At 35.0% G+C, this 20959-nt stretch overlaps 1 long non-coding RNA gene and 1 other non-coding gene across 2 annotated transcripts in view; one reads left to right on the plus strand and one right to left on the minus strand.

Annotated features, from left to right (window-relative positions):
• The window catches only part of LOC104854405, a 67267-nt gene extending 62838 nt beyond the window's left edge, over positions 1 to 4429 (minus strand). Inside the window, exon 1 of the long non-coding RNA XR_778076.1 lies at positions 4372 to 4429. This is a non-coding gene — a long non-coding RNA (uncharacterized LOC104854405). The remainder of the gene's footprint in view (positions 1 to 4371) is intronic.
• A 2726-nt stretch (positions 4430 to 7155) lies between these two features.
• On the plus strand, positions 7156 to 7317 carry LOC117284362. Its single transcript, XR_004515451.1, has one exon. It is a non-coding gene; the product is annotated as a U1 spliceosomal RNA (small nuclear RNA).
• Positions 7318 to 20959: the final 13642 nt, after the last annotated feature.

The raw sequence follows: 20959 nt of genomic DNA on the forward strand, positions 1-20959 counted from the left end.
ATTGTCTTACTTTCTCATTGCTGAGCCACAATATCTGATACCACAAATTAAAACAGGGAAGCTTTATTTTTCTCATGGTTTGTAGAGGTTTCAGTCCATGGTCAGCTGGCTCCAAGGTAGGGTAGCCTGGCAGAAGGGGCATGGTAGAGGAGATGATTGTCACACCCCATGATCACACTTCCCACCAGCACTACTTATGAAAAGATGAGGCTCTGAGGGGACATCTAGATATAAACTATAACAAATATAATGGAGCTGTCAGCAAGAGACAAAATCAAAAAGTAAAGAAAAAATTGTAAGATATTCTTAGTTGTTTAGACATTATCCCAAGGGCACCAGCCATTGACAGATATTACACAGTGGAGTAATAAAATCAGAATTACAATTATGAAAGTTTACCTTGGGTGACGTGGAGAATTGGAAGGGAACACAACAAGGAAGGGCAAATGACCACATGCCTGTTGTCAAGTTAGGACAATGGTAGCTGTTGATACAGAGGGAATTTGGTGTAACTGCCAAGTGGAATTCAAAGGACTGTGGTGCAATTATAGCTTTGGTGCAAGCACGTGAGGAAATTCTTGGTTATTTCAACTATGGTTAGATAATAGAGGTGAGGTCTCTTAAAGGAAACAGGAGGAAAAGCGTTGCAGGTTTAGAATAAAGAATTAGAAACCAGATGTGGTGACACATGTCTGTTGACCCAGCAACTCCCGAGGTTGAGACAAAAGGATCTCCTAAGTCCATAAGTTTAAGTTCAGCCTGGTTAACATAGCAAAACCTTATTTCAAGAATAAAGTATTAGGATGGTCATAATCATAGAAATCTTGTGTATTGGTTAGAATGTTCCAGAGGAAAAGACCAAAAGAAAGTCCAAATAATTATAAGAAAGAACCTAGTAGAATAGCTCACAGGATCAGAGAGACTAGATAATCTCACAATGCTTGTCTTCATGCTGTAGAGCTAGAAAGACCAGTAGCTATTCAACATGAGAATCTGGAACCCTTAAAATAGGAAGGACCAATGACATGGCTCCAATTGGAGGCTAAAGTCTTGGAGCTCCTGAGAGACAAGGGACAAGTTTGCATTCAAAGGCTGAAAAATGTTGAATCTAATGTACACAGGCGATGGAAGCAGAAATAGCAACTCTCTCTGTCTCTCTCTCTGTCTCTCTCTCTCTCTCTCACACACACACACAGACACACACACACACACACACGCACACACACACACACACCGGCTCCTCAGGATGAGTTAATCAAGTACTTGTGTGTGTTGCTGGTATTTGGAATGGGCCTAAGTTGGGTGGTGACTGTCTCAGTGCTCGAATCCTCTCCAAGAAGACTTGGGACAAAGTCCACTGAAAGGACTCAGTCAGAAAGAAGAAGTTTTAGCAAGCTATTCATTGTATAAAAATTGGAGTGCATTATTTAGGCAGGCTAAATATATTGGTGAAGATAATATACTTGAGAGAGATCAAAGTGGACAAAGTCTAGAGGCAACAATTACCTTGGGAAATGAAATGGGTCTTTTGTTCCCTTAGATTTAGGGGAATGATTATGGGTGGTCACTAATGAGACTTTCTTCCAATTGCCTGTGAGCCTCATACTGGAAGGGTGAGCTTTTGAACTTATATGGTCTTGGTAAGGACAAGCATGGCAACAAACACCCATGGCACAGCAGGGGTCATGGGAAGTTTGAAAACTGCAATGAACATGGAGCTTGGAGCTAAGTCCCAAAAAGGTCAACATCAGTCAACCTGGGGTGGGGCAGGGTGGGAGGTAGGTGTTCAGACCCTTGAATCACAGTGGTGAAGAATTCATATAATTTTTCAGTAGTGCTTTGGTTTTCAGTGGAGTTTGAGTGTTTAGTCAGGGAGAAATAAATGAGAAGAAAATAAAGTTATGGAGTGTTGAAAGGGAAAGAAAGGGGTAGAGAAAGAAGCAGAATGAGGAAAGGGGCTCACCAGTGTACTGTCCTTGGGCTTGAAGGTTCCCAACTCAATAGCCCATGCATAGCCCAAAGCCAACAGTCCAGGACATTTTAAATACTCGAGCAGAGTATAAACTTCTTGAGGTTTTTTTCCTCCCTTCAGTACTGGAAAATGAAAGCAGGACTTTGCATTGCACTACCTCTCAGCTCTTTTTTTTTTACTTTTTCTGTTCTTGAGACTGGGTCTTACTGAGTTGCTGAGTTGCCTGGCCAGGGTTCTAACTCACGATCTTCCTGTCATAGGCCCCCAGTGTGCTGAGATTACAAGCATACACCACCATGTCACACTCAGTCCACTAATATTTATAATTTAAAAAACAAAAAGCAATTTTGTCAACCTGTTGAAAGCTAAGCAAATAACGGACAATGAAAACAGAGAGGGAAGAGTAATAAGTCAATATTCTTTGTAATGTAATGGGAAGTCAAAATGTGTCATCTAAATTTAGTGAAACAAAAGTGGCATTTTGCTGAAAGTAAGCAAAATATCCATAATTGAATAGGAAAGATAAAAACATACATAGAATTATAAAGCCTTGGAAAGGGGAAGAGAAAGGATTTATGGAGTATATATATTATGTTATATACTCGCTTTTCATAGCAAGAATTCAATAGAAATTATCAAAAGTAATAAATTAAGAAAAGAAAAAATTTAAAATTGAATCCATCAAAAGATATTTCAAAGGAGACCAAGAATGGAAAAGATGTACGTATAAGAGTATTCTACTTTTTAAATTATCATCTTTAAAAATGTTCTGTCATATACTTACTTTGATGAAAATAACAAAATGATCATAAAACTAAACTAAAAATAAGAACAAAAGCATAAATTAATGAATATACAAGTACTATTATACCTTAGCTGCCAAACTTTGCTTTTTGCAACTAAGAGAAGCTCAACAGTTTTGTTCAAGAAGATTTAATAATTCCCAGTAACCACGACTATTATCTTGCCCTGCCATGCCCTTTCACCATGGCATTCCTACCTTGGAGCAAGTCAGCTACGGACTAGATCCCCTCAAACCAGGAGTAAAAATTAACCTTCTCCTTCTTTAAGTTGTAGGTGCTGGATATTTTGTCCCATTGTGGGAAAACGAGTGCAAAAGATAAAAACTAGGAGTGGGGTCATTGCTATGATTAGTCTGACCATGTGGTTCAAAAGCCTTTGGAGTTGGTTTGTGGGGTATTTGGAAAAGTTTGGTGATGTGGCCTAGAGAATTCCTAGATTGTTATAAACAGAGCCTGATAAATTATTCTAGAAAATCCAAATGCTGGTAGAAATATAGATGATAAATGTAAGGTTTAGGAAGTTTAAGTTGAGAATTAGGACTTCATTGGCTATTGGTCAAAAAGCTATGAGTGCTACAGTCTGGGGGAAAAAAATTCTTTACCTTTGGCCTACTTGGTGGTAGACTGAGATTATGGGTAGAAGACTAATTGATTGAAGAAATTTCAGGCAACCCAACATTCAGGCTGTGGCATAGGTTCTGCTAGCTGGTTATAGTGAGAATTGAATGGAAAAAAGCATAACAAAACAATTGTACCAGTCTGGACCACACTGCTACTCACTGAGATCTGTGCTCACTCACCAATGCTATGGGGTGGGCCTAAAGATAATCAGATTAAACTGCACGTAATCAGGAGTAAAAAGTATGACATCGTTCACAAAAAGAAAAAAGTTAGAGAAATTACTTTTACAGTAGCAGATGCTAACCTGTCAGAAACTTATAATCATGATTATAAATAGAGAATACACATATTTAAACAATGACATTAAAGATGATGAACTAGAATCTTTTTGAAAAACTTAAAATTTGATTCAAAAATGCTAGATTATGCTACGGTTCCCTGTAGATCTGGTAGACACAATAGTGACATAAGGAAGTAAACACTAGGAATTCACTGAAGTCTTGTATGGATTGTGGGAGAAGTTCATGCCTGTCTGGGTCAGGTGCACCACACTCCTGTCTCCTAAGTTAACTCAGAGACCTTGCTAACGCTGAGCTAACTCACCCAAGTGTGTAGATGCTGAGTCCAGCAGGCTACACCTCTGCCTCTAGTCCGTGACTCCTTCGCCTCACCCAAGAAAAATCACTCTGCCATGTCTGGCCAATAAGATATCACCCAATGTTAAATGTCCCTCCCGTGCTCCTCCCCCTTGGTTTCCTATCTAAGCCTGTGAATTTCCTGAATAAAACAGAAGTGTTTGAGAAACCTCCCCAGAGTCTGCCTGGTGATTATGCACCTTACCCTCCCAGCCTAAGCTCCCGAACCTTGTTCCATGAGTGAGCTCATGGACAACAACAATGGATCTGTTAAATTCCCTCCCATCGCTCTCCTATCCCAAATACAAAACACCTGGGAAGCAGGCATCTAACTACTCACCAAAACATCACTGGGTTTTCTTTAGCAATGTTCTTAAAGTGTGATCCTTGGATAAGAGTCATCACCTGTGAGCTTCTTAGAACCAGAACTGGAACCTAATTGTTGGGTGGAATTGGAATGCAACGGAAAACTATGATTTAAAAACTGTGTGTGTGATTACCTCATTGTACACATTACAGCTGAGAACGATAAGCTAAAACAAATCAAATGATGAAAAAGATTCCTATATTCTGACATCAAGGCTTTTCTCAAGTCATGTTCTATTCCCCCTATGAACTTCCAGTTACAAATCATACTTATATGAGTAGGGCCTTAAAATTTGTGTTAATTCAATTTCAATATTTTCCAAAGATCAGTTGTTGGGTCAAAACTGTTTCAAATTTCTAATTCTGTTCATAAATGTCAAGTTTCTATTCCTAGAAGTTAACCAACTTAACATGCTAAAAATATGCTTAAGAATTTTTTGATTTGATGAATATTGTTCAACTAGGAGACATCATGATTTCTTAGAAATAATCCTGGTAGTATTACCACATAAAGATTTAACAGAGTGTAAACAGTACAAGTAGCAGATTTTTGCCAGAATAGAATATTTTAATAGATACTGTATATCCACACTCATTTACTTTTTTGTTTCAAACAATTTTTTATTAATTTTCCTGCCATTTTTGCCTGTCAATCTCACTTCTACCCATTCTTTTCCTTCCATATTGCATTTCCTTTATACTTATCTGCAATAATGTTTATACTTGGATAACAAAAGAAACGTAAGTTAAATTAGTGGTCTATTCCATGTGTCATGTGAGATGACTGTCTCAGTTACTTTCTCATCACTAGGACAAATTTATACACATAAGTTAAAGGCTTTAAATGACATGGCAGAAGGGCACAGCCCAGGATAAAAAGTTCATAGCATGGCAGGCAGGAGGCAGAGAGCCTTCTTTCTTCTTTTCCTTTTCATTTCATCTAGAGTGTAAACCCACAGGTTGATGCTTCTCATATCCAGGGTGGGTCTTCCTTCATCATTCACACCCAGAACAATGCTGAACCAATCAGTGGATTAATCCAGTGTCATACACACATGATCCAGTTATCTCCCAAAGCCCCACCTATGATCTGCATGAGGTTTGGGGAGTATATCTTTATATAAGCCATAACAAAACTTTTATGGGTGCTTGCATAAATAATGTTTAATTTTAATTAAATACATTTGCCTTAACATATTTATAAAAATGTCTCATTATTAACCTAAAATTTAATGATATTACCACTTAGTGTAATACTATAAAAAATTATCCTTAAAGTCAATCTGTCAAAAATATTAAGTAAAAGAAAGCACATGTAGTATGTGGTTATATAATAATCATAAGTTTAGTGAATGAATGATTAAAATTCAAAATGCATTCTAAATGCTATTGTCACAAATGGCAGGTCAAGTTTTACTATTAAAATGGCCTAATACCACTGTGTTTTACAAAATCCATGTTGTTCTGCTTTCAAATTTTACATGTTCAGAAGTTCAATTTGACAATCATTGCTATGTTTATGCTGCTTATAACCAGTATTAGATTTGAACAAAATAAAGCAATCAAAATATTATAAGGAAAGGGAAAAAATAAGAGAAAATTAAAAAATGGAAATAAAATGTTTGTAAATGGGGAGGGGAGGAGAGGGCAGGGGCAAGGGGGAAAAATGAGAACCAAGACCTGTCATGTAAAGGTACAAGATCCCAATGATGAATGTAACTGTACCATATACCTAAATGTACCATAAACTCAATGAGAGAAAAAAATATTATTAAAAACAGAGCAATCAAAGGAAACACATAGTATTTCAAAAGAGAATATAAAATTATTTAAACAAAGGAAAATATTTGGGTATTTTCTCTGAAACTTGCATCTATGTGCATTGCTATATTACACATCTAAAACAAAGTAACAAAAGGAAATTGAAAGGCAAAACCACCAGGCAAAAGACCCACAGAGAAAGGGTGGGGAAAAATAATTTCAAATGAATATCTACAGAAAATTATTAATTAAAGCTAATATTTTACAGGTGATATATAATATTAAAACTACTGAATTCATCATGTATGTGTGGGGTTTGTGCTTAGGATACATTAAAATATGAAAAGCTAAACTAAGAAACAAAAAGAGAAATTATCAGAAACAATAAATTTTGAACCTTACAGATTCTCTACCTGTTTCAGATAAAACAAGACAAAATCAACACATAAAATTATTAGTATCGATGCCAGCAAAATGGAGGAATTACATGAGATAAATCTAAACATCTCTGGTTCTTTGAGATACATCATGTAAAGGTACAAGATCCGAGTGATGAATGTAACTGTGTTATTTACCTTAAATGTACCAATAAACTTAATGGGAAAAAAAGAAAGATGAAGGTAGCTTCCTTAAAAAGTGCTTATCTAAAGGATGCTGTTTACATGAGTTATATTACATATGCATAGATAATGTTTTATTTATGAAAAAGAATGAAGTTCTCTATTACCTCTATAAAAAACCTCAAACAAAAGTGAAAATAAAAAATACAGAACTATAAAAGAAAATCTATGGTTCTAAAACTTTGAATATATTTGGAAGTTTTTGAGTAATATAAAATAAAATTCCTGCTGGGCGTGGTAGACTATGCCTGTAATCCCAGCCCTTGGGAGGCTGAGGCAGGAGGACTTCCATGAGTTTGAGGCCAGCCTGTGCTATATAGTGAATTCAAGACCAGCCTGAACTCACAGTGAGACTATCTCAAAAATGAAATAAAACAATACTTACCTGACAGGAGAGATACCATGATCATGAAGGTGGTTTTCCCAGGGCAAGGTTTACCCATTGCACTCTGAATGTGCTGACCCCTGCAATTTCCCCAAATGTGGAAAACTTAACTATAATTTGTGGTACTGGGGGACTATGTTCACACTCTCCTCTGGAAAAAATAAAATAAAACAAAAAAATAAAATAGGAAAGCTCTGAAAAGTATGAACAAAAATAGAGAAAAAACACTCCAGGTTTTAAGAGCCCCAAGGCCAGCCCTATATTAACAGCCTGATGCTGCCTGCAAAGGTCTGGAATCCAAAACAAAACCAGAGAAACTGCAACTGCTCTCTACCAGACATCAAGGAAAATTTACAAGGGAAAGCAATTTACAAATTTTAACTATTTGATAAATATATCTTTGTTTCTATTTGAGATGATGTTTGATTGGATTGGTGTGCCTAGAAGAAATTTTCTTGTGTGTTGCAAATTTTTAAATTGTGATTATAGGGTCAATCTGCTCCTTTCTGTACTTTGTTGGGAAAAAAAAATTCAAGGTTAATACTGTTCTATTGACATCCAGTCAAATTTAAAGATGTAACCATCTGAGAACAGAAAAAAGGACATTTTAAGACTTTAACAACTGAAGTTTGTTATAGAAGATTACTAGTAAAGACAGAGAAAAATATTAGGAAAACTATGGATAAAAGAGATACACTTTTGGTATGAAAGGACTTTGTGTTTGTCTTGTTAGAAAGTGATAAAGAAAGATATACAAGACCCAAAGGTCTAAGTATGTAGAGAAGGTGTGAAGAAATGATTTATCAAGAAAATATGTATATTTGCTTGTTAGTTTCAAGTTTGTTATAAAAGGTTTACATTTACAGGCATAAAGAGCTTTCATTCCTTTTGATTCTAATTTTACAAGAGATCTCTGTTAATTGACCTGCAAAAGTTTTAACTAGTTCATGGGCTGGGGATTTAGCTCAGTGATTCTGCTGTCTGCTTCACAAGTGCAAGGTCCTGAATTTGATCCCTGGTACCAAAAAAAGAAAAGTTTTGACTAGTCTTTACTAAAAGAGATTTTATAATTCAATTGGCCAAATACATTTGAGTGTACTCTAGTTTCATAAATTGTCTTATATGTTTTATCTGTGTCTGTCCAATTGTTTGAAAGGTGTTTGTCCAGTTATATTTTTTTTATTAAAATGACATCAAGAATACAAATAATTCATTAATTTCTACAACTCGGTTTTATAAGTTAAAATTTTTTCAAGATAATTAAATATAAACTCTTAGGTCTGGAGAGACTCCTGTTAATGAAAAAAGGACAGCTGCTCAGAAAAAAAATTTATTCTGGTCTTTATTCACTAATAGGAGCCCCAATAGTTTTCATAGCCTTCTGAGAAGATATACCCCCAATAAGCATCACTAAATATATTGTTATAAAATGTTTACATTGGTTATCATCAAAGGGTTGGATTCTAAATATGTTATTGTGATATCTTTATAATGGTCATTTTCAAAATGTGTTTTCTGTGGAAAACAGTTATTAAGAGGTTTTATTGGAATAGTGCTTTTGATACCAAATTAGATTAAAGGGCATAAACTTTCATATATATAATTATGATTATTATTGTTAATTTTCTGATGTACTAAATGAATAGATACTTCATAGAGTATTAAGAAACAATTAATGCTGCTTCAAGAGACAGGATATAAAGTTTCATGGAAAGGGCTCAAATCTGTGTACAGCAAGTCAAATATCTAGGATTCCAAGAAAGGAATATGCTGCTTGGGGGATGAAAGGATTCATAAACAGATGAGAGAATTTTGGGGGGATGAGAGGTTTTTTTCAGGATCTGGATTCCAGGGTTTGCAGACATAGCCAGACCTCTATATGATGCTTTAAAGGGTCCAGAAGGATAGCAGTTATTACAGGGTGAAGGGCAAAAGTCAACATTTAAGCAGCTAAAACTAACTCTCTCTCTGCTGCCTCCTGTACTGGGGATCCTAGATGTGACAGCCTTTTACTTTGTATGTGGCTGAAAGAAATCACACTACTTTAGGGATGCTTACTCAAAGAGTAGGCTAGTAGCATATTTATCTTAGAGTTTGGATCCAGCTGTGGATGGATAGCCCCCTTGTTTATGAGCCCCAACAGCTGCAGTTATGCTAATTGAAGAAGCTGACAAGCTAACATTAGAAAAAAAATTGATTGTTCAATTTCTCCATGCCTTTTAGAACTGTTGAATAACAGAGGACATTGATGGCTCTCAAATAATAGAGTCACATAATATCAGGCTTTTATCTGTAAGAATCCCTGCCTATATTTTGTTCCATTTAAAACCCTAAACCCTGCTACTTTTTGCCCTTGGATGCTGGCCCCCTGACCATGACTGCCTCAGGGTCCCTGATGAGTTGTTCTTGAGTCATCTGGATCTGCAGAAAGACCCACTGTCTGTTGCTGATTTCATCGTGTTCACAGATGGGAGCAGCTTTGTGGAAAATGGGGTACACTATGCTAGCTATGCAGAGATGACTCAAGATGAAGTAGTCCAAGCAGGATCCCTCCCCACCAATGGTCAGCTCAATGAGCAGAGCTATAGGCACTCATATAGGCTCTCCAATGGGCAAAAGAAAAGAGGGTAAATGTTTATACAGATTCCTGTTTACTACTTTACTTATCTATGGCACAGTCTATAAAAGTGTGATCTTCTCACAGCAGAAGGCAAACATTAAAAATAAACAGGAAATAATACAGTTGTTGGAAACAATGTGGGATTCTGACAAAGTAGCAATACATTGCTCTGGACACCAAGAAGGAAAAGATTCAATAGCAAAAGGCAATGCTTAGTTAGACATATAAGCAAAAGCAACAACAACAACAACAACAACAACAACAACAACAACTAAACTGAAACTTTAGATGATTATACCAACCCCTTGTAAAGGTTATAAATATGTGTTGGTATGGGTTTGGACTTATTCTTGATGGCCAGAGGCCTTCCCTATGAAAACAGGAAGGGCCTCAAAGGTATACAAAATTTTATTAAAGGAGGAAATTCTAAGCTTTGGTCTGCCTCTCTCCATAGGCACTGACAATGGGCCAGCATTTGTAGCAGAGGTTGTACAAAATCTAGCTAAACTGTTATACTGCTTACCAGCCTCAGAGTTCCGGTAAGGTTAAAAAAAATTGTACCACTAAGGGAGTATTAACTAAATTTTGTCAGACAACACCAGGGTTATGGGTCAATCTGCTCCTTTCAGCCCTCCTTAAAATAAGAAATACCCCAAGTCATACTGGATTCTCCCTATATGAGAGAAATGTTTGGAAGGCTACCCGGTATCTTGAGAGACTTTATGGCAAATTTATCTCAACTGGGCTCATCCAGTAAGGAATTACAGCTGTTAGAATTGGGCAAAGTGTTCCAAAATATTCAAGGGCACATTAGAAATAAAGAGGACCTTCCTGTGCTAACTCCTGACCATCTGATAAAATTGGAGGACCAAGTTTATGTTAAAAATTGAAAAAATACCCCTTCACAACCTATATGGGAAGGACCATATGGGGCACTTATGTTTACTCCCACAGCTGTCAAGGTAGCTGAAGTCCAGTTACCACCAGTCTAGAGTGAAATAGGCATATCCAGAGAATTCCACAGACTTTGACTCCAGGAGACATCGATCTCAAAGCCCTGCTCTCACCACACTAGAAACTGGTGAGTACATACATGGCTGAAGAATGAGGACTGCAATCAAGATATTATGGACTCTTTTATGGTGTCAAACTGTTATGAGCTATTTTTTTAATTAAGAGTTTATATGCCTGAAGATAAGATTGATAAAAATATGTGACCTTTAAAACTGTTAAATGGGAACTGGAGGAACATCCCCTCATGCTTCTTTTTGATGCCTGTCTAAAAGAACTTTATAAAAGCCCTGGTACCATACTTGACTGTGAGGAGTATACACAGAAAAGATATATTATTCAGATAAGACTCAAATAGGGTTAAACAGTTCTATTGTAACCCAAAAGTATTGGCAATTGTGATAATGGTAAACAGGGATAATGTAAAATGTATATATCCTTTAAAAATTGTATATAGCTTGGCCTTGAGAAACAAGCTGACCACAAGGAATAGGTTTTTTTATGTTTATATTGGGTATCAGTCAACTGCTAGGCATGGGCCTCAGAAGCTAAAAAGATAGATTCTGCAGATTTAAAAGATTTGGAAAGTCCCCTCCAGAAACAGGGAACAGTCCTGCACTGCCAGAAATACAGAATATCCCAAAAGGGCATCCAAAATTATACAGAAATAGATATGATGGACTTGATTAATGGTACTCATTCACTGCTGCTATAGACTGACTAGAAATTACCCTCTAATTGATGGATTTGTGCACCACTCAATGTGATGACTTATCAAACAACTGGCATCATGAATGGCCTGCCCTTAGAGCCAGTAAAGCTTACTATGTATCCTTTGCTCAGCTACCCATTAGATGTAATTGGGAATGGGACTTGCTTTCTTGGTATCCAAAGGTCACACAATGTCTCAGCTGTGTGCACTGATATTGTTGACATGTCTTCTACCACTGGTAATTACTCTGTCCCAAATGGAACTTTCACTGTGGAAATGTTATTTTTAAGGTGATTTCAAAGCATTCTACTGGTTTATGTGCTCTGGGGACCCTAATCCCCAACTTGTCTGTCTATACTACTTCAGCTATGGAGAAAGATGCCTTTACAAATTGCAACAACAAATGGTTTGGTAAAAAAGAAAGGGGGGACCCAGTTGTCCTCCCCATATCAACAGGATTGACTAGAACAGAGAGCCTTACTCTAAGTGCTTATAGCTCTCCAGTTAGAACAATAGCAGTTCATGGCTTTGGGACAGATTAGAAAAGACTTAGAAGAAGTGCAAGGTACAATTCAAGCTTTAGAAACTCAGATTCATTAGCATACAGATAAAAGAGCCCTTGATTTGCTCACTGCACACACACACACACACACACACACACACACACAACTTGCATATTTCCAGGAGAGGAATGTTATTACTATGCAAACAAATCTGGAATAGTTAAACAATCATTGGATAAATTTTAAAAATCACATTTGACTGCTAAGAAAAGAGTTTGATACTGAGCATACAACAACATTCAATTTTGGCTTTAACTTGTCAGGATGGAGTGCTTGGGTCAGCTCCCTCACAGGACCAATTATTGTTATACTACTTCTTATGTTTTGTCCCTGTATGGTAATATAGGTATCAAAATTCATACATCAGAGAAAGCTGCTGCTCGACACTACCAGATATTATTTATACAGAATAATGAGAATTGGTATAAATATACCAATGACCCTCTTTGCAGATTATGAACACTTGACTACAACAATTCTTTTTATAGAAAATGCAAATTATCTGTCATGGAATATGTTAATCATACTTTGTTTTCCAAAATCCATCCTCATGAATTTGGAATTTTTTTCATCCACTTTTTAAATCACTTTGTTTTGCTTAAGAAACTTATTTCATATCCTGTAAAGAGTGTGGCTTTCTTTCTTTAAAATTCTTTATTAAGCCAGTTTTATACTTCACTTTAGTATTACTTTTAGTGAGCAATTTATTGTTTTATAATTTTATAGAGTTTCAGAAGATGACATATTTGAGTAATGTATTGCTTTATTTGAAAATGCTATAAAATTACAGGCCTTTTATTCTTTGCAGAAAAAGTAATAAGGCCTGTAAATTTAGAGTTCTAAACATTAACATTTTCTGCATTAATGTTGTAAAAAATGTGAAGACTACACTAGTAAAATTTGCATTTATTATACATCTATCATTTTAATGACTTCAGTGAGAGCATTCCATCAATAAAACTCAGTCAAGAAGTAATGTTATCTATTACCTTATAAATGTTACTTATTTAATGATGTTGTTTTTCTAATTTTATTTAAAAATCAATAATTTTGGCATTGCATACATTTTTATTAGAACTGATATTTGGAACTTATAAATATCAAGCTTTAAGTATACTCATTTATTTTACTTTATTTTATTTTTGGCTTAGAGCTTTTCTAATTTGAGATACATACTTGCTTTTAATTGTTCCCTAAGCATTCCATCTTTATTAATGCAATGAATTCCTCTGCTTTTCTAATAAACAACTGTAATCATTCATTTAAGCATTTTGTTACAACAGAAAATTAAAGCTAAATGCCAGAAATGTTATGTTTTATTTTGTGGATGTAACCTTATTGTTTTTATTTTCCATCAGTTTCATGAATCTAAACTTAGGTAGCTACATTGTCTAGGTTGGATATTTCTGAAATTAAATAAAATAGTTGCTTGAAATCAGACTTGCTCTCTGACAGGTAAGTGCTTTGTGGTATTTTTAAAAGTAGTAAAGTGCATTAATATTAATTTTATTTCAAAAAATTGGAAACATTTAATGACCCTCCTTGACAGAATTTAAAGGCACTCCAGGGAGCCACAAAAACACTGTGCTAAGCACTATTTAATTGAGTAGAAACTTAGAAAATTAAAAGAGTCTGACAAAAAAATGATAGCTTTTCAATCAGAAGGGTAGACATAAAATTACAGAAGCATGCTGTGTAATGAGAGATATCATCAATAAAGAAAAATGAGGCCCCTAGCTTAAAAAAAAGAAAAGAAATGCACCATTTGATCATTTTAGCACAGAAAATGCTAAAACCTGATCAACTTCCATAAAGTCATTACAAATATTCAAATGGGAGCTTGTAGAACAAAAGGAAAATGTATTTCAAGAGAGAAATATTCTAGTCTCCAATCTTATTTTTGGAATCCCTCTGAAACATAAGTCATACTAGTGCTCCATGAAATTTTAGCCAATATAAGGACAAAATTCCAACACTACCTTTTAGTGCATAAAGATGAGAACTAAGGACAAGTGAAAAAATGAGGGACTTTTGAAAATGAGTCTGAAAGAAGAAACTTTGTAGAGCACTATCCCCATTTCCCACTTGTGCTGTTTATTCTCTGATTTCCTACTGTCCCCACTGAACACCATAACAGGAGGAAAATAATTCACAATTTTGGTCACCTCAAGTGTAGAGATGATCATTTGCCTTCCTCTCCCTCTAATGGAAGGCTTATTCTTGCACACAATTACCTGATAGTAACTGTTAACAAAAGACTGTGCCAAAACCACGACCTTACACAAAGCCCACCACAACTTCATAAAAATGAGCAAACTTTGTGCAAGGACGCCTGCTCCATCCAGACAGGTGCCACCCTTGTTATAAATCTTTGTGGTTAAAGATTATTCTTTCCAAATTCTCATCTAATCTTCATTTTTGCCTTTTAAAACTTCCACTTGCCTTGACCTTTTTGAACATACTTATAGCTTACTGTGGGCATAGGTATTCCCATTGCATAGCTATTCTATTCCCAAATAAATATCACTATTTTCTCTCTGATTGCTATTTAGGTTGACATATAAGAAAAAAAAAAAACAGAGGAAAAACAATAATGGGAGAAACCCACAAAAACATTAATTACATTAAATATAAATGAAAATCTCCAAGGAAAGAGATTTTCAATGAATGTCAGATAAAAAGACAGCAACAAGAAGCAGGACCCAGCTATTTACTGTCTGTAAAAGAGTCATTCTAAATAAAGATAGTGGAAGTTAAAAGTTAATGGTAGAAAAAAGATATACTGTACCAATAAGAAGCTTATTGGCATCAGTATATTTCTTTACCAGAAATAGAGGGACATTGCCTGTTGATAAAGGAGCTCACTAACAAGAAGATATGTTTGTATGCAAACAATGACATATCCTCAAATAATTGAACCAAAACCTGACAGAATTTAAAAAATAAATAGAAAATAATTTCAATTATTCAGAAGCCTCCTTGACCTAAGGCCTAAACATTTTATAATCACCTTTGATTTTTATAACATTAATAAAAATCAAAGTAGCATATCTTTTATAACTCATTGCTTAATAATTTGTGAATTTTGCATGAAAATCAAATCAGAGAATATATAGTTATACATTAGGCTCGGATGATACAAAGACTCATCTATATATGCTCATTTAAGAATTTGTAAGGTTTCAAAATCCTGGATCTTAAGCAAATTTGGCTGTGGCTCATTTCTGCAGATTCTGTGAAGCTATGCATTTCTGTATTTAAATAATAGTATGTGAAATAAACAATGATCATCTTATGCTTATAAACATAAGAAAAGAGAATTTGGTTATCCTCAACTTGCTGTTCTGTAAGTACACTTGTAGATTTCATGTAAGAAACAATGGGAAAACACAGATATAAAATGTATGGTTAATAAGTGTAAATTTTAATTTGTTCATGTAAAACACTTAATTTTATGGTTATTATAAAGTAATTTAATCACATGAAAAAGAAACTAAAGAATGTTTTCCTCTAGATATTAATACCCTAGACATTCATAGTGGAAATTTACTTAATAATACTCCTTCATTCTTTCATTCAAATGCCTTACAATTTTAATTCAATCTATCTATTTTGCTGTCACTTTAGATTGTGAGATTTTTTAAAAGGAGAATTGTTTTTTAATCTGTTATACAGTGTCTACCTGACTTCTTAGAACTGTAATGAGATCAATAAACAAATGATTAAATGAGCAATAAACCTAGAGGATACTATGAATCACTGAAAGCTAAGAATCAAGTATTCTGATGCTACATTGCTTGGCTAAAAAGCAGGAGTGCTAGAATAAAATAGAAAAAACAATTTGAAATCAAACTTGAGAGGTTTGTGTTGAATGATTTTATCTTTATCAGAGCTCACAAGTCCATCATTCCCAGCTTCGTGTACCAGAAGGATAAAGATCTTAAGGTTAATCTTTGAACTGCAGAGCTCATCTTTCTCACTAGTACAGTTGATGAGTGTTGTCCCTGTGCACCTTTGGCTCTTTGTTTTAGGCACATCTTATTTTTTGATAGAATATCTAGATTTCTTTGGATACACTACACCTTCAAAGATGGGCATACTTTTTCTTGCATGTTGACATGGGTACATATGTACAGACAGCTAAGGTTTTTAGCTAGGAAGCTGCTCATTTTATGTTGTAGCATAGTTTTTCACTATGAATATGTCAAAGAACAGGAGAAACATTTAAAACGATTAATAGAACAAATCACTGGTAGCTAATCATTTCTTATATAACATTGACAGGATCCTATATAGAACTGACACTATGGTGTCATGATTAATTTTGAAGATGATTTCTGCCTGCAAGTGTGGTATTAGAAACAAAAGAGGATGATTCACTACAGCAGATGCTAAAAAGGAAGTTATGTTAATGAGAAGTCAGTTTTGCTATAGGGTCAAACTTTTTCAAGTTTCTCTGAGATGAGGTCAACAACACAAGCAGCTCATAAGGGAAATAGCTTGTGCACCCATAACTCCACATGCTTTTTTTTTCATTGAGTTTATTGGTAACTTTTACATATACAGTACAGTTACATTTATCATTCAGATCATGTATCTTTACATGATAGATCTTTGTTCTCATTTTTTCCCCATAACCCTGAACTACCTTCACCCCTCCAACCTCCCCTATTTACAAAAACTTTCCATTTTCTTCTTTTCTAATATTTTTTTTCTTTTCCCTTATTTCCTTTCCCCTACCCTTCCCATGTCCCCTACAACTCTAGCCCTTTTTTTTCCTACTTCACATTACCAGTTTTACAATTTGGATCTTTCATATTTTCACACCAGATGAACTATTTGGTATTTACACATGTATGTCTTGTTTTTTTTCATTTAAGAGTATGGTCTTAATATGCATCCATTTTCCTATGAATGACTATAGTGTCTCATTCATTATAGCTGAGTAGTACTCCATTTTATAGAAAAACCACATCTTCTTTATCCAGTCTCCAACTGATGGGCAATTGAGCTGCTCCCAAGTTTTAGCTATTACAAACAGTGCTGCTATAAACACTGGTGTGCACATATCACTGTGGTATGATTATTTTAATTCTTTTGGAAAGGTACCCAGCAGAGGGATAACTGGGTCAAATGGAACCTCTAATCCTAGTTCTTTGAGGAATCTCCATATTTATTTTTGCAGTGGTTTCACTAGTCTGCACTCCCACTAACAATGGAGAAGAGTTCCTTTCTCCCCACAACACCACCAACATTTGTTATTGGTTGATTTCTTAATAACAACCATCCTCTCTGTAGCGAGGTGGAATCTCAGTGTTGTCCTCATCTGCATTTCTCAAATTACCAGTGATGAGGAACATTTTTTCATTTATTTATTTGCTGCTTTTACTTCTTAGTCTGAGAGATTTCTGTTCATTTCAGATAACCATTTTTAATGGGGTATTTATATTTGGGGTCCTGATGTTTTTGAGTCCTTTATATATTCTAGATGATAGTCCTTTGTCTGGGAGCAGCTAGTAAAAATTTTTTCAACATTGTAGATTGTCTCTTAACTCTGTTGGTGGATTCTTTTGCTGTGCAGAAGCTTCCTAATAAGATGAGATCCCAGTTGTTCGTTCTTTGTGCTAGCTCCCATGCTACTGAGGATTTGTGGATAAAATCTTTTCCTATACCAATGTCTTCAAATTTCTGCCTAATTTATCTTCCAGCAAGTTTAGTGTTTCTGTTTTAATATTTACATCTTTAATTCACTTGGAGTTTAGTTTAGAGCATAGTGAAATATAAGGGTCTAGTTTTAATCTTTGGCAGGTTGAAATCCAGTTCTTCCAACACCATTTATTAAAGAGGCTATCCTTCCTCCACTGAGAATGGTTGGCTCCTTTGCTAAATATGAGGTAGGTGAATACATCTGGAGTTGTTTCTGCATCTTCCTATCTATTCCACTGTTCCTCACACTTTTTTCTTTGCCAATAGCATGCTATTTTTTGTGTTGTTTTGTTTTTCTCATTGAGTTTACTGGTACTTTTTAAGTATACCATAAAGTTACATTTATCTTTTGGATATTGTACCTCTACATGACAGATCTTGGTTCTCATTTTTCCCCATAACCCTGCCTTCCCTTCACCCCCTGCAAACTCCCTTATTTACAAAGGCTTTTTTTCCATTTTCTTCTTTTCTAATATTTTTCTTGTTCCTTATTTCCTTTCCCCTACCATTCCCACTTCCCCTACAACTTTAGCCCTTTTCTTCCTATTTCATATTGTCAATTTTACAATTTGGATCTTATTTACACTTTTAGTTTTTCATATCAGAGAAACTATTTGGTATTTACACATGTGTGTTCTATTTATTTCACTTAAGAGTATGACCTCAATATGCATCCATTTTCCTATGAATGACTCTAGTTTCTCATTCTTTATGGCTAAGTACTACTCCATTTAATAGGAAAACCACATCACCTTTATCCAGTCTCCCATATACTTTTAAAAATATCTAATAACATAATATTTAATACATTGTTAATACCCCCTGCCATGTCTCTGTTGCCTAGAATTGCTTCTGTATTTTAGGTCTCTTTTGGTTCCAAATGAATTTTTGGATTATTTTCTCTAGTTCTGTAAGATTTACCATTGGACTTTCAAGTGGGATTGCATTGAATCTGCATAGCAGTTTTGATATTATGGCCATTTTCACTATGTTGGTTCTTCTACCTGGGAGCAGGGGATATCTTGCCATTTTCTTATATCATCGTCAGTCTCCTCTTTCAGTGTGCTGTAGTTTTCAGTGTAGAGGACTTTTGCTTCCTTCATTAGATTTATTCCTATATATTTCATATTTTGGATGTTATTGTGAAAGTAATTGTTTCCCTAATTTCTCTCTCAGTGAGTCTGTTATTTGTGTACAAAAAGGCTATTGATAACCTTGAGTGTTGACCATGTAACCAGCTACTCTGCTGAATGTGTCAAGTAAGTCTAGAAGTCTTTTGGCAGAGTTGTTTGGGTCTTCTATATAGAGTATCACATCATCAGCTAACAATGACAGTTTAACTTCTTCCTTTTCTATCTTTACTGCTTTTATTTCTTTCTCTTGTCCAATTGCTGTGGCTAATGTTTCTAGAACTCTATTGAATGGGAGTGGTGATAGTGAACATCCTTGTCTTGTTCCTGATTTTAGTGTGAAGGTTTTTAGTTTTTGGCCATTTAATATGATGTTGAATTTGGTGTTTCATAGGTAACCTTCATCAAGTTGAGATAAAGACCATCTATTCCAATTTTCTGCAGGGTTTTTGTCATGAATTGGTTTTGAATTTTGTCAAATGATTTTTCTGCATCTATTGAGATGATTGTATGGTTTTTGTTCTTGACAAAAGTTAATATAGTGTATAACATTTGTTTATTTACCTATGTTGAAACATCCTTGCATCCCTGGAATAAATCTCACTTGGTCAGGGTATATGATCTTCTGGATGGCCCTCTGTGTTCTCTTTGCCAGTATCTTATTGAGGATTTTTGCATATATGTTCATTAAGGATATTGGCCTGTAGTTCTCTTTTATGGTTGGGTCTTTCCTTGCTTTTGGAATCAAAGTAACACTTGCTTCCAGGAATGAACTGAGAAATATTGTTTCCCTTTCAATTTCATTGAAAAATTTAAAGAATAGTGGAAGTTGTTCTTCTCTAAGTGTCTTGTAGAATTCAGCAGTGAATCCATCAGGACTTGGGCTTTTCTTCATTGGTAAACTTTTAATTACATTTTCAATTTCACTGATTGCAATTTGGGTTTTTAGAATTGTTTTATCTTCTTCATTCAACTATGATAATTCATAAGTATCAAGAAATCTGTTCACTTCTGTGCTTTCCATTTTATTAGAGTATAGGTTCTCAAAGTAGGTATTGATGATCCTCTGGATTTCTGTCGGATCTGTTATTACTTCACCTTTTTTTGTTCCTTCTGAAGATCTGAGCCTTTTATTTCCTTCTTCTTTTTTTTTTTTGACAAGGTGGGATAAAGGTTTATCAATTTTATTTATTCTTTCAAATAAAACGACAGTTTGATTCTTTGAATTTTTGGATATCATTCTCTTAGTTTCCATTGCATTGATTTCTGCTATGATCTTTATAATTTCCTCCCTCGTATGAGCTTTGGGTTTGTCTTGATCTTTGTTTTCTAGGAGCTTAAAATTTAACATTAGGTTGCTTATTTGAACTCACTTTGTTTTCCTAATGCGGGTATTCACTGCTGTGAATTTTCCATGTAGAACTGCTTTCATTGTGTTCCCTAGATTCCTGTATGTTGTATTGGTATTGTCATTTATTTATAAAACTAACTAATTTAGTCTTTCATTTCCTCTGTGACCCATTCATTGTTCAGCAAAGTGTTGTTCGATTTCCATGTGTTTGTGAAGTTCTTACAGTTTCTTATGCTATTAATCTCCAGCTTAACTGCACCATGGTCTGGTAATATACATGGGATAACTTTGATTCCTTTGCATTTATTTAAACATGTTCTATGAGCTATTATGTGGTCTATTTTGGAGAATGATCTATGTGCAGTGGAAAAGAATGTATATTCTGATTTTGTGGGGTAGAACACTGTAGACATCTATTAGGCCCATTTGTTCAAAAGCTTGGTTCAATTCTAGAATTTTGTTGTTTAGTTTTTGTCTAAATGATTTGTCTCTTTGTGACAGGGGGGCATTTAGGTCCCCACTACAGTGGTATTAGTGCTTCTTTGTTTTTTCATGATGCTTCACATTTATTTTATATAGTTGGGGCATTAATATTTTGTGCATATATATTTATGATTGTCATCTCTTTCTCTTTCATTGTTCCCTTTACAAGCCTGTAGTGGTCTTCTTTGTCTCCCTTAATCAGTTTTGGTTTGAAATCTAC

Source organism: Fukomys damarensis, unplaced genomic scaffold (assembly GCF_012274545.1).
Source record: "Fukomys damarensis isolate Sample0158 unplaced genomic scaffold, DMR_v1.0_HiC HiC_scaffold_36, whole genome shotgun sequence".
In the NCBI taxonomy this organism is placed as follows: domain Eukaryota; kingdom Metazoa; phylum Chordata; class Mammalia; order Rodentia; family Bathyergidae; genus Fukomys; species Fukomys damarensis.